The sequence below is a fragment of the Carya illinoinensis genome, chromosome 1 (genome assembly GCF_018687715.1).
Source record: "Carya illinoinensis cultivar Pawnee chromosome 1, C.illinoinensisPawnee_v1, whole genome shotgun sequence".
In the NCBI taxonomy this organism is placed as follows: Eukaryota; Viridiplantae; Streptophyta; class Magnoliopsida; order Fagales; family Juglandaceae; genus Carya; species Carya illinoinensis.
In genome coordinates this window covers 15,894,932-15,916,524 of record NC_056752.1, presented here as the reverse complement: position 1 = coordinate 15,916,524, position 21,593 = coordinate 15,894,932, and the positions used below count along the sequence as shown (strand labels likewise).

The 21,593-nt window shown below is 34.7% G+C and overlaps 1 pseudogene; it reads right to left on the bottom strand.

Moving 5' to 3' along the window:
* Nucleotides 1-979: 979 nt before the first annotated feature.
* LOC122310987 lies at nt 980-19,789 on the bottom strand (annotated as a pseudogene).
* Nucleotides 19,790-21,593: the final 1,804 nt, after the last annotated feature.

The following is a 21,593-nucleotide window of genomic DNA, read 5'->3' as shown; positions in this document are numbered from 1 at the left end:
CTACATGATAAATCAAATCTTTCAAAAGAAGCTCTCATGAGATGGTCTGTCTGTAGTTAGAATTGCTTGGGGGAGATATATATATATATACACACACATGATTGTCATGTGAATTTATAATGAAGAATGACTCAGATTGTCCCCTCTCCCATATCTCCCAAAACAATCTTTCCATCAATTAACTCTTCCATGAGCCCCTGTCTTCTGATCAACTACCTAAAGGCAATGGGATTAATTGCTGCTATTTATTGATGCTATGTTCTAGTTGTTCTGCTTTTGTGGTAAACACAACTTAAAAGAGGAATAAATGGGGATTTTACATGATGGTTTTGCTCACATTGAAGAGAGACTGTTTTGAAAACAAATATATGATTGTGTTATTATTTGTTGTTATTTATTGATGATATGTTCTAGTTGCAATTTGTAAACTGCATTCATTATATTTTCTGGGTCACTTAAATTTGCTAGCCACTCTAGCTAAATCCAAGCTAGAGTGGGGTTCTTATGTTACAAACATCATAGATTTTAAGCCTAACCCACATCTATGCACTCTAAAGACAACAACGGCTCCTGGTTTTTGTGTTTCAAACTTTTCTTTCTAGAGTAATTCCTGAGTAACACTTATGTATTTAGAGAAGCTTAAACTATTTTCTGACAGTCATTTGTATGTGGCCATTAATAGTTGTTAGCTAACATTTGTTATGTGCACTTTAGCTGAATCCAATATGCTTTTTGGATAATTAAGCATCGGAGATGTAATATGCTACCATGGTACCATGGCTTAAATTGTTGCAGCTAACATGAATGTCAGCCCATTTGTGTGAATTGCTCTATCACCCTTACCGTCATCAACTATTAAGTAAGAAGGGAAGGTAATAGAGTTCTGAGAGGCACTAACTACTGGTTGAGCCAACCCTATTGATAAACATTTTCTGCATGTCAGAAAGCAAACCTTGGACCTGGAGGAATTCTGCTCTATTTAGAATTTATATTTCCCGAGACTTAATATGCAATCCTTTATAAGACTCCTTTCACCTTCAAAGACCTAGTATCATAATAGGAGCATCCAACTTTTAGATTAACAGTTCAAGAAAGCTAAGACACAACTATGAAAAAAATTTTCCATGCTGGAAGAAAAATAAACAACGTGCCGGTACCATATTAGCACGGTACCGGTAGTCTACTGATCCTGGTAAGTGGTGAAAACCTGCGATTTCTTCAGTTGGGATAATAGTGTCTCTTGGGATCAATTTCCACATCACTCTACCAACAGTTTCAATTCCAAGGGTCAGTGGAGCCACGTAACAGAAAATGCGATAATAGCATCAAGAATCCCACAAGGCACATTGTCAGTGCTGCCCATATAGTTCTCTACATTATGGTAGCACCATCTCATGGATAAGATTATTGCAAACATATAATATGAAAAGAAAAGTAGTACCTTTAGTTTCTTCACCACCCTCTCCACTCAATATGCTTCCTTGTACAGCAGCACCATAAGCAACTGCCTCATCTGGGTTCACAGCTTTGTTTGGTGAGTTTCTAGATTTTTAGTCCTTAAGAAGCTGTTGAACATTTGGAATCCTAGTGCTTCCACCAACAAGCACAATTTCATCAATTTTTATCTTCTCCAAACCGGCATCTTCCATAGCCTTGTTAAGATGGACTAATGGTCTTTCAGTCCAAATCTTTAATTCAGCTCCTCAAATCTAGCTCGGGTCAGTGGTTCAGAGAAGTCAACACCATCACAAAGTGATTCAATCTTGACACGGACTTGGTGTTCGCTGCTAAGAGCTCTCTTGGCGCGCTCACTTTCCCTCCTCAGCTTCCCAAGAGCTCTGTTTTCCTTGCTGATGTCCTTGCCATACATATATATATATCAATTTGATGAAATAGTCCATAATTCTATGATTAAAATCCTCACCTGCAAGGAAATTGACCTTCCTTAGAGCACGAAATTTTAACTTATAGGGGAGCTTAATACAAACTTCTGTCTCATAAAAAACAGATACTTGGCATTTGCTTGTATACATAATACTCTTATATCTGCCTTTCTTATGATAAATAAAACATACTGAACCACTAAACAGTGTTGAAGTACACAATCTGAAACCCTCTAGGGTTTGTTGCAGTCAAAGTAGTCAAATCACCCTAATTAATCTCTAGGAGACTGGAAACTTTCAGACTTAATCAAAATTTTATATAGGCATCCAAGAACATATATAATATACTGCTCCTTTCAATCCATGTCTTCTCTTACAGAAAACTTAACAACCAATAAAAAAGTGGCAAAGAATATATGGTCTAACCTCCAAGATGAGTGTCTCCATTAGTGGCAAGAACCTCAAAAACCTCTGAATCAATTGTCAAGATACTGACATCAAATGTCCCACCACCAAGGTCAAACACAAGGATGTTCTTTTCACCACCCTTCTTGTCTAGACCATAAGCGATGGCAGCAGCAGTTGCTTCGTTGATAATTCTGGCAACAATGAGTCCAGTGAAGACTGCAACATTCACTAAGTCTCGTGGAGAGACTTAGTGAGGGCCAAGACATCAACTTCATGGATTTTTTGAGTATTTTGGGGATATTTTTTGTAGTGGGAGATGGTGGGTGGCCAAACTATAAATGAAAACTTATATATATATATAAAGAATGTAAGGTTTTGAAAAATGAGGCATTTGGGCAGTGGGGGGATTACTTGTGTAAGTTGTTTTCCGGAAAATGTGGGCTGAAAATGCTTTGAAGCACCATAAACACCAATTAAGAATGTAGGTATTTATTATCCGTGTAGGAGATTTTACTAGAAAGAAGTTATGTAATTGCAAGATCCCTTCTCATACTTTCATTTAGGTGGACGTTGTGCCTTCTATGTTTCATATTTTTTGTTCTCTATATTAACATTAAATTTTCTGATATACTAACAGGCCTTAAATGGCTGTTCATTTAATTCAGGAACATCCATTTTGATGGAGCAGTTGGACATGCAAACTGGATGCACACTTGGATGTTTTGTGGGTGACCATTTTCTTTCACGTCCAATTTTCCAATTCTGATGCTAATTAAAGGTTGGTGATTAAGATTAAGCCTAATTTTTCAGTTATTTTCAATATGCTAGCAATGATTTGGATGACTTTTAAGAGTTTGAGGAGATGGTTGAGGTTGATAAGGGCAATGGTGTGACAACATTGAATAATGACATTACCTGAAATTTCTCCTAGATTCACCATTGCATGCAAAAGCAACATATTATTCTAAAGTTAGCTAGAGATAACTCATCACTCCATACCAAATTTTGGATGAATGTTGTTGGAAAATTAGAGGGGAGAGGGAACATCTAGTATGCATCCCTAACATTTAATTAAAATAATCAATCCTACAAAGAATGTAAACAGTAAAGTATAAATACCATCGAATAGAACAATGATATAAACTATTCTTCTCTGTTTAAAGGAATAGAACAAGAATTGTTGAGTCACCAAAAACACCCAAGGGGCTGAGTGCATGGTGAAAAAGATCACCCCTAGGTTATGGCTTAAAGCAAAGCTTCACCATTGGTCTTTAAAACATATAGCATTTGCCTAAGGCATAGTCTTAAAGATATGTATCTCCAACTTCCAGGCTAGAGTATTAAATGAAAAGTACATATTTTCATCTTGGGGTTACATTAAGTGAATGAATACTATATCAGGAGCAGAATAATCATATGATGATCTAGTTAGATGAGTTAATTTTTAATGTTTTTGAATATGATACACTATATGCACAATTGGGAGTTAACCAATTGGTTGTTGTTTTTAAGCTGGAATATGCCCTTGCATATACCCATAGTGTCTGGTTTTTGGATCAAGTTTAGATAGTAAATTGTATTTGAAAAAGATTGCAGTAGATTGTATTTTCTCAAACATTTTCTCCATCATACTTGTGGGTCTAGATGAGACTTTGCTTAGAAATGAGGATTATTACCTCACGTTTGGCAACTGGGGGGCTGTATGTGGGTGATGATTACAGGTTCAAGCATGTTGGAATAGTTTGGTATGGGTACTAGTTTTATGCATTTTGTTGGTAATAATTGTCAATATATACTCTAACTGTAATTACAAGTCCATTCTCATTCTCAGGATGTAATGAGAATATATAACACAACTTTTCAAACTTACTTGCAACTCTACAGCACACACTTTAGCAAAATATTTTAGGTTTAGCAACTGTTTTTTGGGTTCTTATGTAAACTGACATAAACAAAATTTCCAAGCCATCCCGGGGTTTTTTTTTTTCCTGTTTCAATCCTGTTATAAACGCACAAAGGAAAAAGATCAACTAGTTTTGAAAAATGGAGAATTTAGTATTGGCATTTTGTTGGAGAGCATTTATAATTAGATGAAATTTGCTGTTTCGATTCATATTATATTAACCCAGCAATCTTATGAGCATTTTAAAGTTTTGTGTTGGGTTCTGCATATATGGTGGTTAAGTTTGTATACAAATATGTAGTATTGGAGCACTTTTTCTTATACACCCATACTGCTAAAATCAATATGTTAGAGCTGTCTGTGGGTGATGATTACAGTCAAGTCTAAAGGGAACGTTTGTATGGGTCTGTTTTTATGCAAATTGTTGTTAATAGTTGTCAGTATATATTCTAACTGTAATTACAAGTCTCAAGTATTACTCAAATGTATGACTTGAGATTAAGTATTCTTCATCACAAAAATTTACTTGCAACTCTACATTGGCACACGAATATATATATGTTTGTTGCAGCAATTTTTGGGTTGTTACCAAACTGATAATTTCAAACTTGTAAGGCAATGAAATATATATTTTCTGTTATAAACACACACAAGAAAAAGACCAAACCAGATTAGAAAAATGGAGAATTTAGTATGCATAAATTGTTGGAGACAATTTCTATTTAGATGAATATTTGTATGTTTCTTTTCATATTATATTAACCCACCAATATGGTGAGTTTTTTCAATATTTCTTGTGTTGGAAAAAATAAATGGTGGGTAACTTGTATACAAATATGCTGCCTTGTTCGGATTTTTTCTAGGTTGTGTAATGCTGAGATGGGAGTGTTAGAGCTGTCTGTGGTAACTTATTTAGAGTATAAAGGTGTGCAGGTTGCATATATGTTTGTATGGGTCTATTTTTATGCTCTATTTGACCATTAATAGTTGTCAATATATACTCTAAGTGTAATTACAAGTCTATATTAATAACATGTATGACTTGAGATTATTTATCACACTGGAAAATTTTACTTGCAACCCTACAGACACACACTTCTAAATATATTTTAGAGGCACCATATATTTTTGGGTTCCGCCCAAACTGATATACTCAGCATTTATAAGTTGCAAAATGGGTTTTGGTTTTCAGATATTATATGGCTTTACTTACAATTTTTCTGTTATAAACGCTGCTATGAAAAAGACCAACCAGTTTTGAAAAATGCTGCTATTTAGTATGCAATAATTGTTGGAGACAATTTCTAATTAGATGAATCTCTACAAGTTTCTGGTTCATATTAGAGCCAACCCATGTACATGGTGAGTTTTTCCTACCTTGAGTGTTGGGAAAAATAAATGGTGGGTAAAAAGATACTGATATGCTGCCTTGGAGGCCTTTTTTCTGGGTTGTGTACTGATCAAATGCATATGTTAGAGCTGTCTATGGGTCACCTTGCAGGTGTGCATGTTGGAAAATGTTTGTAAGGCAGCTATTTTTATGTCCATGTTGTTAATAGTTGTCAATATATGTAATTACAAGTCCATATTAGCAAGCTGTATGACTTGAGATTATTTATGTGATTTTTCTGCCATATTTACTTGAAACTCTACAGACACACTTCTAAACATGTTTTTAGAGGCAACTGTCATTTTGCGTTCTTAGCAAACTGATATACAGAATTTAAAACTATTGGCCAAAGTGGTTTATTTTTCCAAGACTTAATATGGCTTTAAATGTAGATTTTCTGTTATAAACACACAGAAAAAGACCAACCAGGTTTCTGCATGTCGACTTTAGTATGCATATTTTGATGGAGACAATTTCTAATTAGATGAAGGCCTACATGTTTCTTTTCATATTATATTAACCTAATTTCAGCAGGTGATTTTTTCTACCTCTTGTGTTGGGTAAAAATATATGGTGGGTAACTTGTAACCTCAATATGTGCAGTGGAGCATCAAATTCTGGGTTGTGTACTGCTAAAATGAATATAATAGAGCTGCCATACAGCCATGTTAGAACTTTTAGTTATACATTCTGTGGATGCTCTTAAAAGTAAATCAATTTCAATAGTGGTTGATCATTTGCATAATTATGCAGGTAGACTAAAGCTGGCAATACAAGTTATGATATGTGGCCATACATTGATAAGGTATTATCCTATCTCATAGACCTGATTTTTGGATATTTATGTTAAGAGTCTAGAACTTTATGCTCATCGATGTTTGAGGCAATTTGCAGTAGATTAGAACCATAGCACAAGGAATATTTCTAAAGTACATGCGTAAGGTATAATATAAGCTTTGATGTATTTACTTGGGTGTTTTGGGTTCAGCAGTGATGTAATAAACTAATAAATCTAGAAATGACTTCTGAAGATCATCAACAATATTGAACTTTATATTAAATATGTACAGCTATACAAGTTGTATGTGAGTACTGCATGTAATTACTGGTAGGATAATTAGTTTCAGATGCATATATATATATATATATACTGTTTGTATAAATTGAGTAACACCCTCTAGAGCGATTGTGTGTGTTTCTTTCAAACATCTTTACAGTGTAATTATTTACAAGCAGAAATATTAAAGTGCTAGTTTCGTGCTTAAGGGTGTTTTGCTTAAATGACTTAAAATCCATTTCTAGATTTTAGATTTAGACCTTATGTTTGCCATTTTGGCAATTGGTGATAATGAATGAAGATTAAAGTTACAGGCCTAATTGAGTATTATTTTCTTGTTCAGCTTCTTCAATGTTTCCTATATTAAATTAATCGGTTTACGTTTTGAAAATCTATATGGTCATTGACAGAATGGATCAGAGAGATTGAAAATTTAAAAGTGCTGGAAATAAATCCCCCCCCCACTTGATGCAGACGTGTTGAAGCTATTCTACCCAATGCCCAAGTGCACATTGTTACAGGTGACATGAACTAATTCTAACTATAGAAAAGCAGGACAATTGAACAATTGTTGATGAATGTGGAGATTTTTAATTAATGTTTAGGAGCAAGAAATGGGATCTATATATTTAGTAGTTTGTAAGTACGGCAGGCTTTGCAAGTAGAAATTGGTCCACCCCAATGTATATAGCCCATGACTGCACATTAATGTGAATTTTCCATTGGTGTTTATATTCATGAATGTGTTTGATTTATTATATTCCTCAGGATCAGGTTTTTTCATATAATGAAAGTAGTGAAAGAATTTTTCTCTATATTTTGTATATTTCTAAAATGGGTGTTGTCAAAACTATAAGTGTTATATAGCAATGGAATAGAATTGGATATAGGTTTATGTGTGAATGGTTCATGTAGGAAATTTTAAATTTGGGGTGATGCCAATGAAGTTATGTAATTAATTGTTGTTAATTAATAACAATTAAATTACATAAATTAAGTGAAGTTCAAGGTATTAAGAAAAAGTTAATTGATTAAGGGGGCTAGGTAATATCATGACTAAATATGTGAACATTACTAAATTTCCATCATTATATTTCTTACTAAGTTTGAAAAATATGGTTATATATATAACAAATATATCAGGCGAGCGAGATAACGAGAAAAAAAAATGAAATATAATTCATAGCTGCACTTTTCAGAGTAATTGCAGAGATTTTAAATGCTGCAATTATCCTTTAACAACGATTTTAATTCACATCTTGCAACAGTAAATCACCCATTACCATGCATGTCTAATATTTTCCCAGCATTTTTATTACGCTGCATTACATTATTTGCAACAATTTTCAAAGAAATCGCTGCAATTTATTACCACTATTTCAGCGCTTTTAGGCTACTTTCAGCATTTTTATTGAGCTAAAAATATTATTTCTAACAATTTTTAAATAAATCACTGGAATTGAGCAATTTAATAACAGCGATCTTATATTAATTCCAGTGATTTTAGATACTACAATTATACTTTAACAACGATTTCACATACAGCCATGGACAAATTTGCAACAGTTTTAGCTATTTCCAGCACATTTAGTTGAATTTTCAGCATTTGTATTACGCTGGAAAAAAGAATTTGCAACAGTTAATAAAAAAATTGCTGCTATTGAAAACTTAATTCCAGTGATTTTAAGTGTAAATACAGCGCTTTTTAATGCTGCCATTAAAAGTTAATAGCAATTTCCCAGACATGTTCACATCAAATTTGCAACAGTTTTTCGCATTTGCAGCGATTTTAGGTGTATTATTACAGCTAAATAATGCTGCAACTAACTATTTCCAACAATTTTTATGTAAATCGCTGCTATTTGAATATCAATTCCAACGCTTTTGAGAGTAATTTCAGTGATTTTTAATGCTGCAATTACTTGTTTGCAACAATTTTTCAGACAATATAAGCAAATTATCAACAGTTTTTTTTATCTAATTGCAGCGGTTTTAGATATATTTTTAGCATCTAAATTACGCTGAAAATAGATATTTGCAATAATTTTGATTATATTCGCTGTAATTTCTGTATATTAATTGCAGCGATTTATTGAGTATTTGCAAGGATTTAATATGCTGTAATATAGATTTCTCAGCGATATGCCTTTATGGGCTTGCTGGTAGTTGCAACGATTTTGGTAGGATTAGCAAGGAAAAAAAAGCGCTGCAAAAATGGTTATAAACAGCGATATATTTTGTTTCGTTGCTTTAGGCAAAAAAGACGCGATAATAGCGGCGACTGTGCAAGGAATTTAAAAGCGCTGGAAAGGAGTATATGCTTTAATTTATATGCTTATTTGCAGCGATTTTAAGCGCTGGAAAAGACCTAATTTCTTGTAGTGTTAAATAGATGTTTTCAATATATATAACCAAAATATAATATGACATGAGAATTCAAAACAATAGAAGTGGGCAAGGAGATTACCTGACCAAGCTGATTAATATCCTACAAAATAGGTACTAAAATAGAGATCAATTGAAAATGAAAAGAGAGAAAAAAAAATGCAAAATCTTTTGCTGTTTTTTTGAAAAAAAAAAAAAAAATCTTTAACAAAACTATATATTATTCCTGATAAGCAAGATCCTCTAGTATCACTTTTTTAACTTCTGAATTCTCAATGTTTAAAAATGGTTTCAAATATCGACCATTAACTTTAAAAATATCACTATTTTTAAGATTTTCAATCTCAACTGTCCCGTGTGGATACACTATGCACGCTATGAACAACCAAATCCATCTAGATCGTAATTGTCCTGAGAAAATATGTGAACGAGAATTATAAAGAAGCACTTTTTGACATGGTTCAAAAGATTTTACGAATATATTTCGATCATGAATCATTTTCATTCGTTTCTTATATGATTCCTCAATATCAAAATTGCACCCAAATGAGTATGATGAGCTTCTAGAGAGTTCTCACAACTTTCTTGTATTAAAGTGTCCTGAACAAGGCTTTCAATCATATTAACCTTACAAACATCTTCATCATCTGGTATTTTCTTGCTTATGTGGAAAATATTAAGCTCAATAGTCATGTTCCCAAAATAATTTTATCACACCACCTCAACAATTGATTAAAGTATTAGATGTGGCAAAGAAAGTGCGACCCAAAATAACATGGATTTGTGTTCTAACATTTTGAGTGGGTTCCCCATTTAGTTACACAGATGAGATGAGATGTTTTAAATAGTAATGAATAAAATATTGCTATAATATAATTTTCTAAAATTAATTTTATATTGGGATTTGAAAAAATTAAATTATTTATTATATTTTGTATTGGGATTTGGAAAAGTTGTAATGATGAGTTGATATGGGATGAGATGAGTTTTTTGGTTTTGGTTAACCAAACAAGTGTCTACCACAAAATCCACTAGAAAATAGAATGAATCAACTTTGATCAATACATCCTTAATACCTCTAGGGATCTTAACAAACCTTTTGGCTAACTGAATTATCATTTAAGTGAGTTTTAGCTCCCCTAAGCCTAACTGCAAATATACAGAATACGGTAGTAGGTTCACACTCGCCCCCAAATCTAACAAAGCTTTCTTATTGTGATGATTCACAATCTTACATGGAATTGTAGGAGATCCATGATCCCTGTATTTGATCGGATATTTGGTTTGAATGACAGAATTGGTTTGTTAAGTAAAAAATGCCTTTTTTTGAACATTGGTATTTCTTTTTATTGTAACAAGATCTTTCAGAAATTTTGCATAAGCAAGTACTTGTTGAATTGCATCAAAGAATGCTATATTAACTTGTACTTGCTTAAACACCTCCAAAATATCATCACATTTAGCATTTTTCTGAGAAGTTGCCAACCTCTAAGGACATTAAGGTTTAGGAACAAATTTCTTAACCGTCTCAGAAGGACTAGAATCTAGAAGTTTGATGGACATTGGATTGACATTCTTTTTCTCTGTGGAGTTTAACTCCTCATCTCCTAGTACTTCAACTTGATTGTCAATCTACTTACCCGACCTGAGGGTGGTAATGGACTAAACATGCTCATGTCCCTGAGTAGAATTGAATGCATTATTAAGGGCATATTGCCCTTCTAGATTGGGTATGGACTGACTTGAGGATTTCCCTTTCTCCCTGTCAACAACATGGGTGGCCAGTTGTCCTACTTGACTCTCTAATTTTGAAATTGCTGCATTTGTGGTCCACCTAAATTCATGGGAGGTTGATTATGTCTATAGAAAAAACTAGGTTGGTTCTACCACTTAGGATTGAATGTGTGACGCCCCCAAATCCCCACGCACGGACACGGAGAAATCGAGACGTCCGGATGGTGACAACCCGGGTCACCACCCTATCGACGAGTACCAAGTGTGTGCAAAAGCAACATATGTGCAAGAAGAAACACGCAGCGGATAACGAAAGTCATATAACTAAGTACCAGAATTTTTTCTTAATATAATACAAGCTGTTTTAAAACATACATAAATAAAATATTACAAAAACACAAATATAGTTTTAAACTAAATACAAAGCATAAACTTTAGCACCCCGGCGGAGCCGCATCCTCGGGCTCAGCCTCCTCCTCCTCCTCGAATCTTGCACCAAAATCTACGGAACCAAAAATGGTACCGCAGGTAAGTAAAATCCAAACACCACCAGATAAAAGCATATAGAACTCAAACAATATGCATGAAGTGATGCCAATGCGTAAAACCCATAAAAACATATTTTTCCACGCACGCCAAAAAACTCAATTGGCCCGAAAACAAACCCTTTCCAAATATCACGCCAAAAGTCACATTTGGCCCATATCCATCTCAAACCATTATCCATTTTATCCGTATGCACCATGACCTCCCCTAGGGGTCATCCGAACACCTTGGCTCCAGTGCCACACCGCAGAGTACCACCACGCATGTGACACCTAACGAGCGATGCCCAGTTCTGCGCCCCGCGCATTCGTAGCCAAGCATCCTCTAGCCCTCACCAGCGAAGGGCCATAGAGTCGGTGCGTAGGGCGATGCCTGGTTCCGTGCCCGGCGCGTTCGTAGCCAAGCATCCCCTAGCCCCCGCTCCCGTCGTCGCCCAGCGACAACCCAGGGACATCACTCAGTTTATTCTGCTCCCGAGTGACTAGAGGAGCTCCACCGAGATAATACCCCATCCCGGCTTGGGGTCGTGATACACACGCACCCGTAAGTCCACTTACGCCAAATTAAACAGGCTTTTCTCAATTAAACAAAAACACACGTGCATGCACCATGTAAATGCTATATCAATGCACAAAAATAATCAACCAACATATATCAATAAAACAAGCAATTCTGTCCTCCATCCATCCGACCCCCGAACTCCTCGGACTCAGTCCAGAATCAACCAACCAGCAGATAAAGTTATTGAATGAGCAATATATTTTTATATCTGAAAATAGGGTTTGGGAAATACTTACAGCGCTATATGGTATTTTTAGAAAGCTTGCGGTGTTGCAAACGGCGGAGAAAAAGCAACGTAACAGTGAAAATTCACTGTGGCCGTGGGTTGTAAAATACCCACTTTTGAACGGGGACAAACCAGGGCTTGGGATTGATAGGGAATGGTCTAAGGATGATTGTGAAGCTATCGGAAGTGGTGGTTGGCTGTGGGTGGCGGCGGAAACGGCGGAGGGAGGCCGGATTTCCCAAAACGGAAAGCTAGCTCGTGGGAGCTGTTCCGGTGTCTATTAGGGGCCGAAAATGGGTGGGTTAGGATGGCAAGGGACCGGTGATGAAGTGGTGGCTGGAGGTGGAGCGACGGCGGCGGATCGAGGCAAAAACCGTGGGAGCTTCAAGGGCGTTTTCCGGCCAAACGGCCTGCCGGATGAGGCTGGGATTTGGTGGGGGGTTGCGCCAGAGGGAGGGGCTTCGATCGGTGGGGGCAGTGTGCCGCACGGCGGCAGGACGGCAGCGGGTCGAGGGGTTGGGTGACTTACGGCGTGGGAGAGGAGAGAGAGAGGGTCGACGGGCGCACGGGGAAGAGGAAGGAAGAAGAAAAAGAAAAGAAAGAAAAAAGAGAAAAAGAAAAAGAAAGAAGAAAAAGAAAAGAGAAAAAAAAAAGGAAAAAGGAAAAAAAGGGAAAAAGAGATGTAGGAAAGAGATGAGGTCCAATCCTCACTCCGGGAAAACAAAACAAAACCGCCAAGAAAGAGATTAAAAAACCGTAAAACAAATAAAATAAATAAAACACAACATCAAATAAATTAAAAACCAATTTTAAAACGTAATAAATTAAAATAAATAAACTAATATATTAATTAAAATAAAAACAACCCTTCAGTGAAAATACACGCGAAAGCGGGTCATCACAGAATGTCTCTATGAAAGGATTAGCAAACAACTTTTCTAAATTATTTAGTGCATTTGCTAGCTCAGCATAGCATTCTATGTAGGCGTATATGGAAGGACACGTTTGTATCATATGCATGGGACTAGCACAAAGAGATCATACTCTCTTTTGAATTTGATTGAAAATTTTCAGGGTTCTACTTAAAGTCAAAATTTCTACCTTACAAGCCAAATTGTCTAATCTAACCTAAATATCATGATCTTTACTTATTTCATGCAAACTTCCTTTCTTAATTGTCTAGGATGATCTCTATACGATTAGAAAAATCCTATTGCTGGGAGTTTTTTGATAAAGTTTCAAGAAATTTATATGCCTCATCAACCATTAAACTAAAAAATCCACCACTATTGATCGACTCAATCATGTTATGGTTTGTCTAAGTTAAACCGTTATAAAAATATTACACCAATCTCCATGTCTCAAAACCATGGTGGGGACACTGTAGAATCAAGTCTTTATTCTCTACTCTCATAAAATTTTTTATTATCTTTTTAATAAAAACCAGCAATCTCTCTCCTCAAAGCATGGAAAAATTTAGAGAGAAACTTTGTGACAAGAATATGCCAAGTGATATATCTAGAAGGCAAAGAGTTAATCCAAGTCTTTGCATTATCCTTTAAAGAGAAGGGAAACAAGCATAGTTAAACTAACTCATCAATGAAAGTTTTAGAACATAAAGGTAGCACAAATTTCAAGAAAATCATTTACATGCATGTAAGGATCTTCTCACTCAAAATCATGAAATGTAGGTAAAAGTTGAATTATTTGTGCCTTCAAATCAAAGTGTATCGCAGTAGTTGTAGGCGACACTATACATGATGGAGGTGAAAGTGAAACAATTCCCCAAGTGTTTTTCCATCCTTAAAGTTTTCCACCGTTATAGACAATAAATCATAATCCAGACTAACAAGACAAAGTGTATGATCAAGTATCCACATTTTCATACACAACACAATAATGCAATATTTCTTTTGTTTTTCTAAACCACTAACTACAACTATTAAAAGAAAAAAAAAAAGCAATATTCAATGTGTTTTCCTAACCAAGTTCTCGGCAACGACGCCAAAAATTTGTTGTGAAATTTTAAACGTACTTGCAAGTGCACGAACTATACCGAAGTATAGTTTAGCAAAAATGAGGTCGAACCCACAGGGACTTGTTAAAACCTAGGAAACCAATAAATATAAGCTAAATAAATTATAAACTAGTTCAGAAAAATGATTTAAAATAATTAAGAAATTAGGAACTATACAATCAATTAATCAAAGCAAGAAAATATCAACTTAATAGCTAATAAAAGAACTAAAATAAATTTTAAATATGCAAATTAATCTAAACAATAAATAAACTATTAATAGAGAATCATCTATCTCATTAATTCATAGTAATATATTTAGGATAATTGATTCTTCCTGGACATCACATTATAATCTAGAAAGAGAATAACTTATATCCGGCTAATCCTACAATGCGTCTTTATCGAAGGCCCCCCTTTCCTCACCCCCCTCTCCTCACCCCCCTCTCAACCTCTCTCTTCATGTGACATGGAAAGCCATCTCTCTCCTCTCTTCTCCTTCTCTGTTTCGAACCGAGTGATTGCAAAACATGAAAGCCATCTTCTCTTCTCCATGTCTGTTTCGAACCAAGTGACTGCAAAATGCAAAATTCATCTGCTCTTCTCCTTCTCTATTTCGAACCAAGTGACTACAAAATGAAACCCATCACCATCCACGCAAAACAAAACCCATCCCCATCCAAGCAAAATGAAACCTACCCATACTCGCATCTCTCTCTGGCCACCGAAACCCATCCATGAAATCAAAACCCATAAAAGAAGTTTTACCTTAACCCTCCCTCATGATCTCTATAAAACCCAAACACAAAAAAAGCCCTCCCTCTCGATCTCTATAAAACTGAAACCCAAAAACCCCCTCCCTCTAGATCTCCATAAAACCGAAGAACAAATCGTGAAAAATAGAATGAAGGTACTTTTACTATTTTTTCAGCTGTTTGTAGGTTATTTCCTGGGTTGTTCTGTGAGTTATTTTGTTTGAACATATATAATTCCGGATCTTTTTGTTTTTTGTTTGCATTCGAGTTGCTCCCTGAAGTGCAAGTTTTCACTATTTTTTTTTTTTCCAGCTGCTTGTGGATTATTTTGGGTTGTTTTGTGGGTTATTCTGTTTGAACATATATAATTTCAAATCTGTATGGGCATTTGTATGTCATGTTCAAGCAGAGGAATTCAATTTCGGTTGTATGTCAAACTCAAGCATTGGAATTAATAGCTAAATTTATTTCCTTTTGATTTTGAATTTGCTTTAACTTGTATTGAAGTATAAATTAATAAATTATAGGATTATTTTGGGTTGTTTTGTGGGTTATTCTGTTTGAACATATATAATTTCGGATCTGTATGGGCAGCTGTATGTCGTGTTCAAGCAGAGGAGTTCAATTTTGGTTGTATGTCAAACTCAAGCATTGGAATTAATAGCTAAATTTATTTCCTTTTGATTTTGAATATCAAATAACTTGTATTGAAGTATAAATTAAGAAATTATAGATACTGGGCAATGCTTCTTTATTGTCTAAATATGTCTAGTTTTGCTTAGAATGAAGCTCTTTACTAGTTCAGTCCTTGTCGAAGCTCTTTATTGGTTCAGTCCTTGTTAAAGCTCTGTACTGGTTAAGCTCTTTACTGCTTAGAATGAATTGAGCTTCTTGTGCCTGTTCAGGTTGTGTAATAAACTTGGAAGTGTAATATTTTTCTATCATTATATTATGATGTCTAATATTAATTAATGTGGCAAATGCAGTACGACTATGATAGCAATGTTAGTTCAAGTTCTTGAACTTCAAGAGCAAAAGATGAAGCTGCTACTTTGGAGAGACCACTTTGCCATTGCGGGATTCCATCAAAGCTAAGGATTTCTACCAAACATACTAGTTTTGGTATACAGTTTTTTAATTGTCCAAACTATAAGGTGAAGAAACAATGCTCATTTTTTCAATGGATTGATTTTGAAATGGAACAAAACAGTTATTGCAAAATGACATTAGAGTTAGCTCAAAGAAGGCATGACAGGATCAATCAAGAATGTGTAATGGCTGAAGAAGCAAAGTTTAAAGCTATGGAAAAGAAAGTATAAGGGAACATTATTCTTGTCATGGTTATGCATTGTTGTACTTTGTGCTGTAAGTATGTTGAAGTTTGAATGATAATCAGCTCAATGAGTGTAATCCTTGAAATATTTCTTGATGATGTAATCCTTGAAAATGAGCTTGATGTTGTTTGGTTGATGGTTGTGTAACTTTCTTTTCGGTTAAGTTGGAGATGTTTCTCAAACTAGAAACTTGTGAATATTGCTCAAAACAGGGGGTTATTGTTTCGCAACAAAAAATCAATTTCATCTTTTGGAATACTCTCATATGACAATGTCCAAAACCATATATAAGATTCTTTAAAATATATATTGCCAATTACACGTATCATATATAAATATTTAGTTAATGTTTAGTTAATCAGCCTAGCTAGCTAGCACCAAAATCTGGGGTTAAGTTTTTAATATTTAGTTCATGTTTATTTTAATATTTCAAGTCTTTGACTGTCCCTGACCAATAACGGCAGAAAAATTTAGCTTCTAGGCAAACCAAATACAGCTTTTTTTGGCTCAAATATTATGAAGTCCCTAACCAAATGAGCAAAGAAATAGAGCACTTGGGTTGAGCAAAAAAATAGAGCACCTGGGTGGAGTACACCAGAAACAGAGCTTAGAAATAGATCTGTGTCACTTGCTAAATAAACTTCCTTGTACAAAAGCCAACCAAATAGCCAGCTATGAAACAGAGCACTTGGGCTGAGTATGGCAACATAGATGTTCTCACAAAACTACTTTAATTACCACATCTAATTACATGATCTGAACAAAAAATTAAGTCAAGAATTTTTGTGCTTGCAGAATCACAAGTAGCAGAATTTTATACAGCTTTAAATATCAATTTGGAATCTCCATTCTATCATACTCTCATATCTAACCAACTACTAGAAGTAGAACTTTAATTACCACATCTAATTACATGATCTGAGCAAGAAATTAAGTGAAGAACATCTGCCATGTTCTCTGAATCCCAAGTAGCAGAATTGGTGCATCCCATGCCCTGGCTAGAAATCAGATCACTTCCTTTCTTTGTTGGCTAAATACATAGGTTGAAATAAAATGTACCAAATCCATAGAGGTCAAAATACATAGTACCAAGTACATAGCTCTAAATGCATAGTACCAAATAAATAGGTCCAAATACATTGACGCCAAAAATTCAACAACACCGTCACTTTCCATATTGAACTCCTGTAACATTAAAAATATCAAATCAATATACATGGTGATAAGCACATAAATTCAACAACACCCAACTAATTCACCAACCTCATGTGATATGGTCTTCAAGATCCACCCTTTGTGATATGTCTTCATTTATGTTTTCAAGATTCCTACATGGAAGACAATAAAATCATAAAAAATGAACTTATTAGATTAAAACAAAATCAAAATTTTCTGATAAGTACTATACCCCAACGAAGGGCAGTTGTTCTTTATATGGCCCTTAATCTTGCAAATGCTACAATGCCTTTTCTTCATTACTTAAGTTTCTTTCGGGTTCTTTGCTCTCAAAGATTTTGGTCTTTTTTTTGCTGGCACTCGTTGAAGATCTTGTACAGTTTGTGAGAAATTTGATATTACTTGTGATCTCAACATAGGGGAATCATTACGTGACATGTCTCTACCTTCTAAATTTTTTTCTCCAACATCTTTCATCAAAAGCAACTCCTTGTGTACCTTCTCTAAGGCAAGAGAAAGGTAGTTCATTCTAAAACTTGATTGTGAGCGAAGTTCTACAATATCGTGAAATTGCATCATCAACTTATTTTCTTCGTATTATTGGATCGATCTTCTTGTGTCATTACATGCCCCTCAAAAACTTGTATTTCAAGTATTGCTTGACGCTTAGCATTGATTGTCCATCTCTCTACCACATAGTGATAAGGCAACATGTCTAATTTTGATTTTTTTGCAAAGACACATAGGATATGCCTACAAACAATACCCAGAAACTCAAACATATGATACGTACATATTGTCTTCGCTTCTCTACTCTCCAAAGTCACATAATCAACATATTTATCTTTTCCATTAGGTGCCACCTCATACATCTTACTTTCACCCTCTTTTTGAACTTTGGTATCTTTGTACCGTTGGCTATTAAATAGCTCATATTGAAATATTTTGAAAGACTTCCTAGTATATACTCTGGCTGCCTCTTCTTCAATTGCTCAACATGTTTTGAAAACCACCTTAGTCAATTTCGTTCTTACATCCTTCTCTTTCTCCTTAAAATAGCGTGCATCTAAGCCTTTTTCATACTGATATACAAAGTCACTCACCATCATGCTTGAACGAACATAATCCTTGAAAAATTTATTTACACTCTCACTCCTTTGCGTGGTTGACAAACCAGCACAAAACATGGTTCGCAAGTAAGTGGGAACCCACTTCTTTCGTCGATTATATAGATTTTGCAGCCAATCATTACCAACTAGACTATACTTCACCATTATTGAACTCCATTCCTTCTCGAACTCTTTTAAAAAGTCTGGAAACTTGTTATAGACATGTGTTTTAAAATATGCCACAAGCACAACCGGTGAGTTGTACTTGGGAGTACCTCTGCAATGGCCTTGGCCATGACTTTGTAATCATCAGTAATAATAGTTGAAAGGGCACGCCCAAGCATTGTTTTATGTCATGTTCTCAATAACCATATATAAGATTCAGTTGTTTCATTGACTAATAACGCACAACCAAATATTATGGTTTGGTGATGATGATTAACTTTTAAAAATAGCACAAATGACATCTTATAAATATTTGTGAGATATGTTGCATCAAATGTCACAACATCTTCAAAATATTGATATGCAAACCTTGATCTTGCATCTGCCCAAAAACAGCTTACCATACACCCGTTCTCATCAACCTGCATAAAGTACACAAACCCATGTTCTTTACACTATTGATCAAGAAAGTATACATACAACTTTTGTACATCTCCTTCTTCAAAAAATTTTCTTCTTTTATTTTTTAAATAATTCTTGACATCCTTACCAATACAACCAATGTTAAAATTACCACCTAATTTTTTGCTCAACACCGACATTATCTTCATTGTCGATACACCGGACTCCTTCAAAGTGAGAATGAGTTTTTTTTTTTTTTTTGCGCACGTGTCACTCCTCTATGCCCACAGAGCAAGCTGGTATTTCTTGGTGTGAGTAGATCATGATTGTGTTTAGGCACAAACTTGCATGCTATCCACCTTTCACCACCCTTTTTTATACATATAGTGCTTTACACCTAATCTTTGTTTTAGCATGTTCGAAAATTTTTCTTTCTTTTTGTTTTAGACTTTCACGCTTAAACCCCTCCCTTGTACAAATATAGTGTACTCCTTGTAATTTTCTGTCCTCTCTCGATAATACTGTATGGTTGGTCCTCATTGCAAAACCTTTTCATCTTACATACACCTTATAAAATGCTTATGCATCCTCGACCTCATCAAATTCCTTCCCAACAAATGGTTCAAAATTTCCACTACTGGAAGTGGAAATCAAATTGACTCCATCTCCCACATTCACTCCAACTCCATCACGATCTCCCAAATTCACGACGTCTTCCATATCCAATCCATCTCCCATGCTCACATCACATTACTCTTCTACAGTTTCATCCTCAAATGTTTCATTTACCATGCCTTGTGGACAGTTTATACTCGTTACTATCTCAACGTCATCACTATCCGAACTTCATCCAAAATCCTTCATCCAAAATAAAACAATGTTATATATATTACATATTGAATATTATATATATAATATTGAATCCGAATAATATTGAATATTATATATATAAACTACACTAGAAGTATATTACAACATGAGTACCCAACAAAATCAAGCAGAAAGTAAGAACTTCTACTTTGCTTAATGATTACTGAACTCGTTTGGAACTTTATTCACTCTCTCACACACACAATTATACTACTCTTCCTCAATATTATTCCGTAAAGCAGGACAACATCAAATTCTTCACCACCTTTTGAAGGCATGGTTGGATATTTGGGATTCCCTTGAAATGTTAGGAGTCACAAAAATATATATTGTAAATATAAAATTTAGATGCTAATTATTAATGCGGTTAGATTACATGATCTTTTTGATATATAATTTGACTGGAAATAGCTAGTAGACATGACATTTAGTATATTTTTTGTTTTTGCACTGCAAGTTAATTAGTTCTCTTGTGAAAATAAAAACTTCTTTTCAGGTTTCTCTAGCATTGATTTTCATTCTAGATTACAATTGGAAACCATATTCATTCAAAAGAGACCTGTGGCATAGCAAACATATTTTGCTTTCTAGATTACAACAGGAAATCAGAGAATACCAAACAGATTTAATACCATGATTTTAACGGTGGGTGCGTCAATGTTCAAACAGTGGGAAATTGAAGCCAAAACCCTACAATAAAAACAAAGGCCATTAAAAAATACACCACCAAAAACAATGCCCTCCACCAACTTGCAAGCAAGACTCATTCAAAATGCAAACGTATCAAAAACAAAGAATAACGACAACATTAATTAATATTCAAACTCATAGCCACACAATAATTCATGAAAAAAAAAATAACTAAACTAAGCAGCACTTATGACACCACAATAATTCATGAAAGAAAACAACTATACATACATGCATATATATATGGACTTCTTTTTTTAAACTTAATATTTTGTGAAATCCTCTCAAAAATATTTTGTGAAGCCTCTCACAAATATTTTCTGAAAGCCTCTCACCATTCCCATCATGTGAGTCGAAAATCAGTTACACTGACGTTTCAAGCAAAATTTACAATGCAAAATTGATCTGCTCTAGATGGATTTTTCTTAGAGCATAAGAGTAGGCATAGTCAAACAAAAGATTAAGTGAAAATGAATACAAATTGATATGCAGGAGAATAATCGAAAATGGTCGACCTTGATGAACTTGGGATCCCAAGAATTTGGTCCTTTACGAGTTGCTTGCTTGCAGTACTCTATGGTAGGCTTAGAAGCTTCCGATTTAGCTGGTAATGTTAGGGTTTCTACGAGAGAGAGAGAGAGAGAGAGAGAGAGAGAGAGAGAGAGAGAGAGAGAGAGAGAAGAGAGAGGTTTTCATTTCGATTCCAGACAAAAAAAAGGGAGACAGAAAGCAAGAGTGGGTTTAAAATTATCCCCTGCATTGCACAGTAGTGGGTTTAAAATTTACCTCTTACGTGGCAAATTCTGATTGGCCTTCGTTATTCTCCATTTATAGGAGTGTCCGGTCTGAAGCGAAATCAATCTTGTTATCATGGAAAATATAATCGTTGACACTTATTTCTTTTTAAGAAAATATCTAAAATATGTTCTTTTTTCACTGAATGATATAAAACCAAATTATCACTTGTATTTGTTAAAGCAAA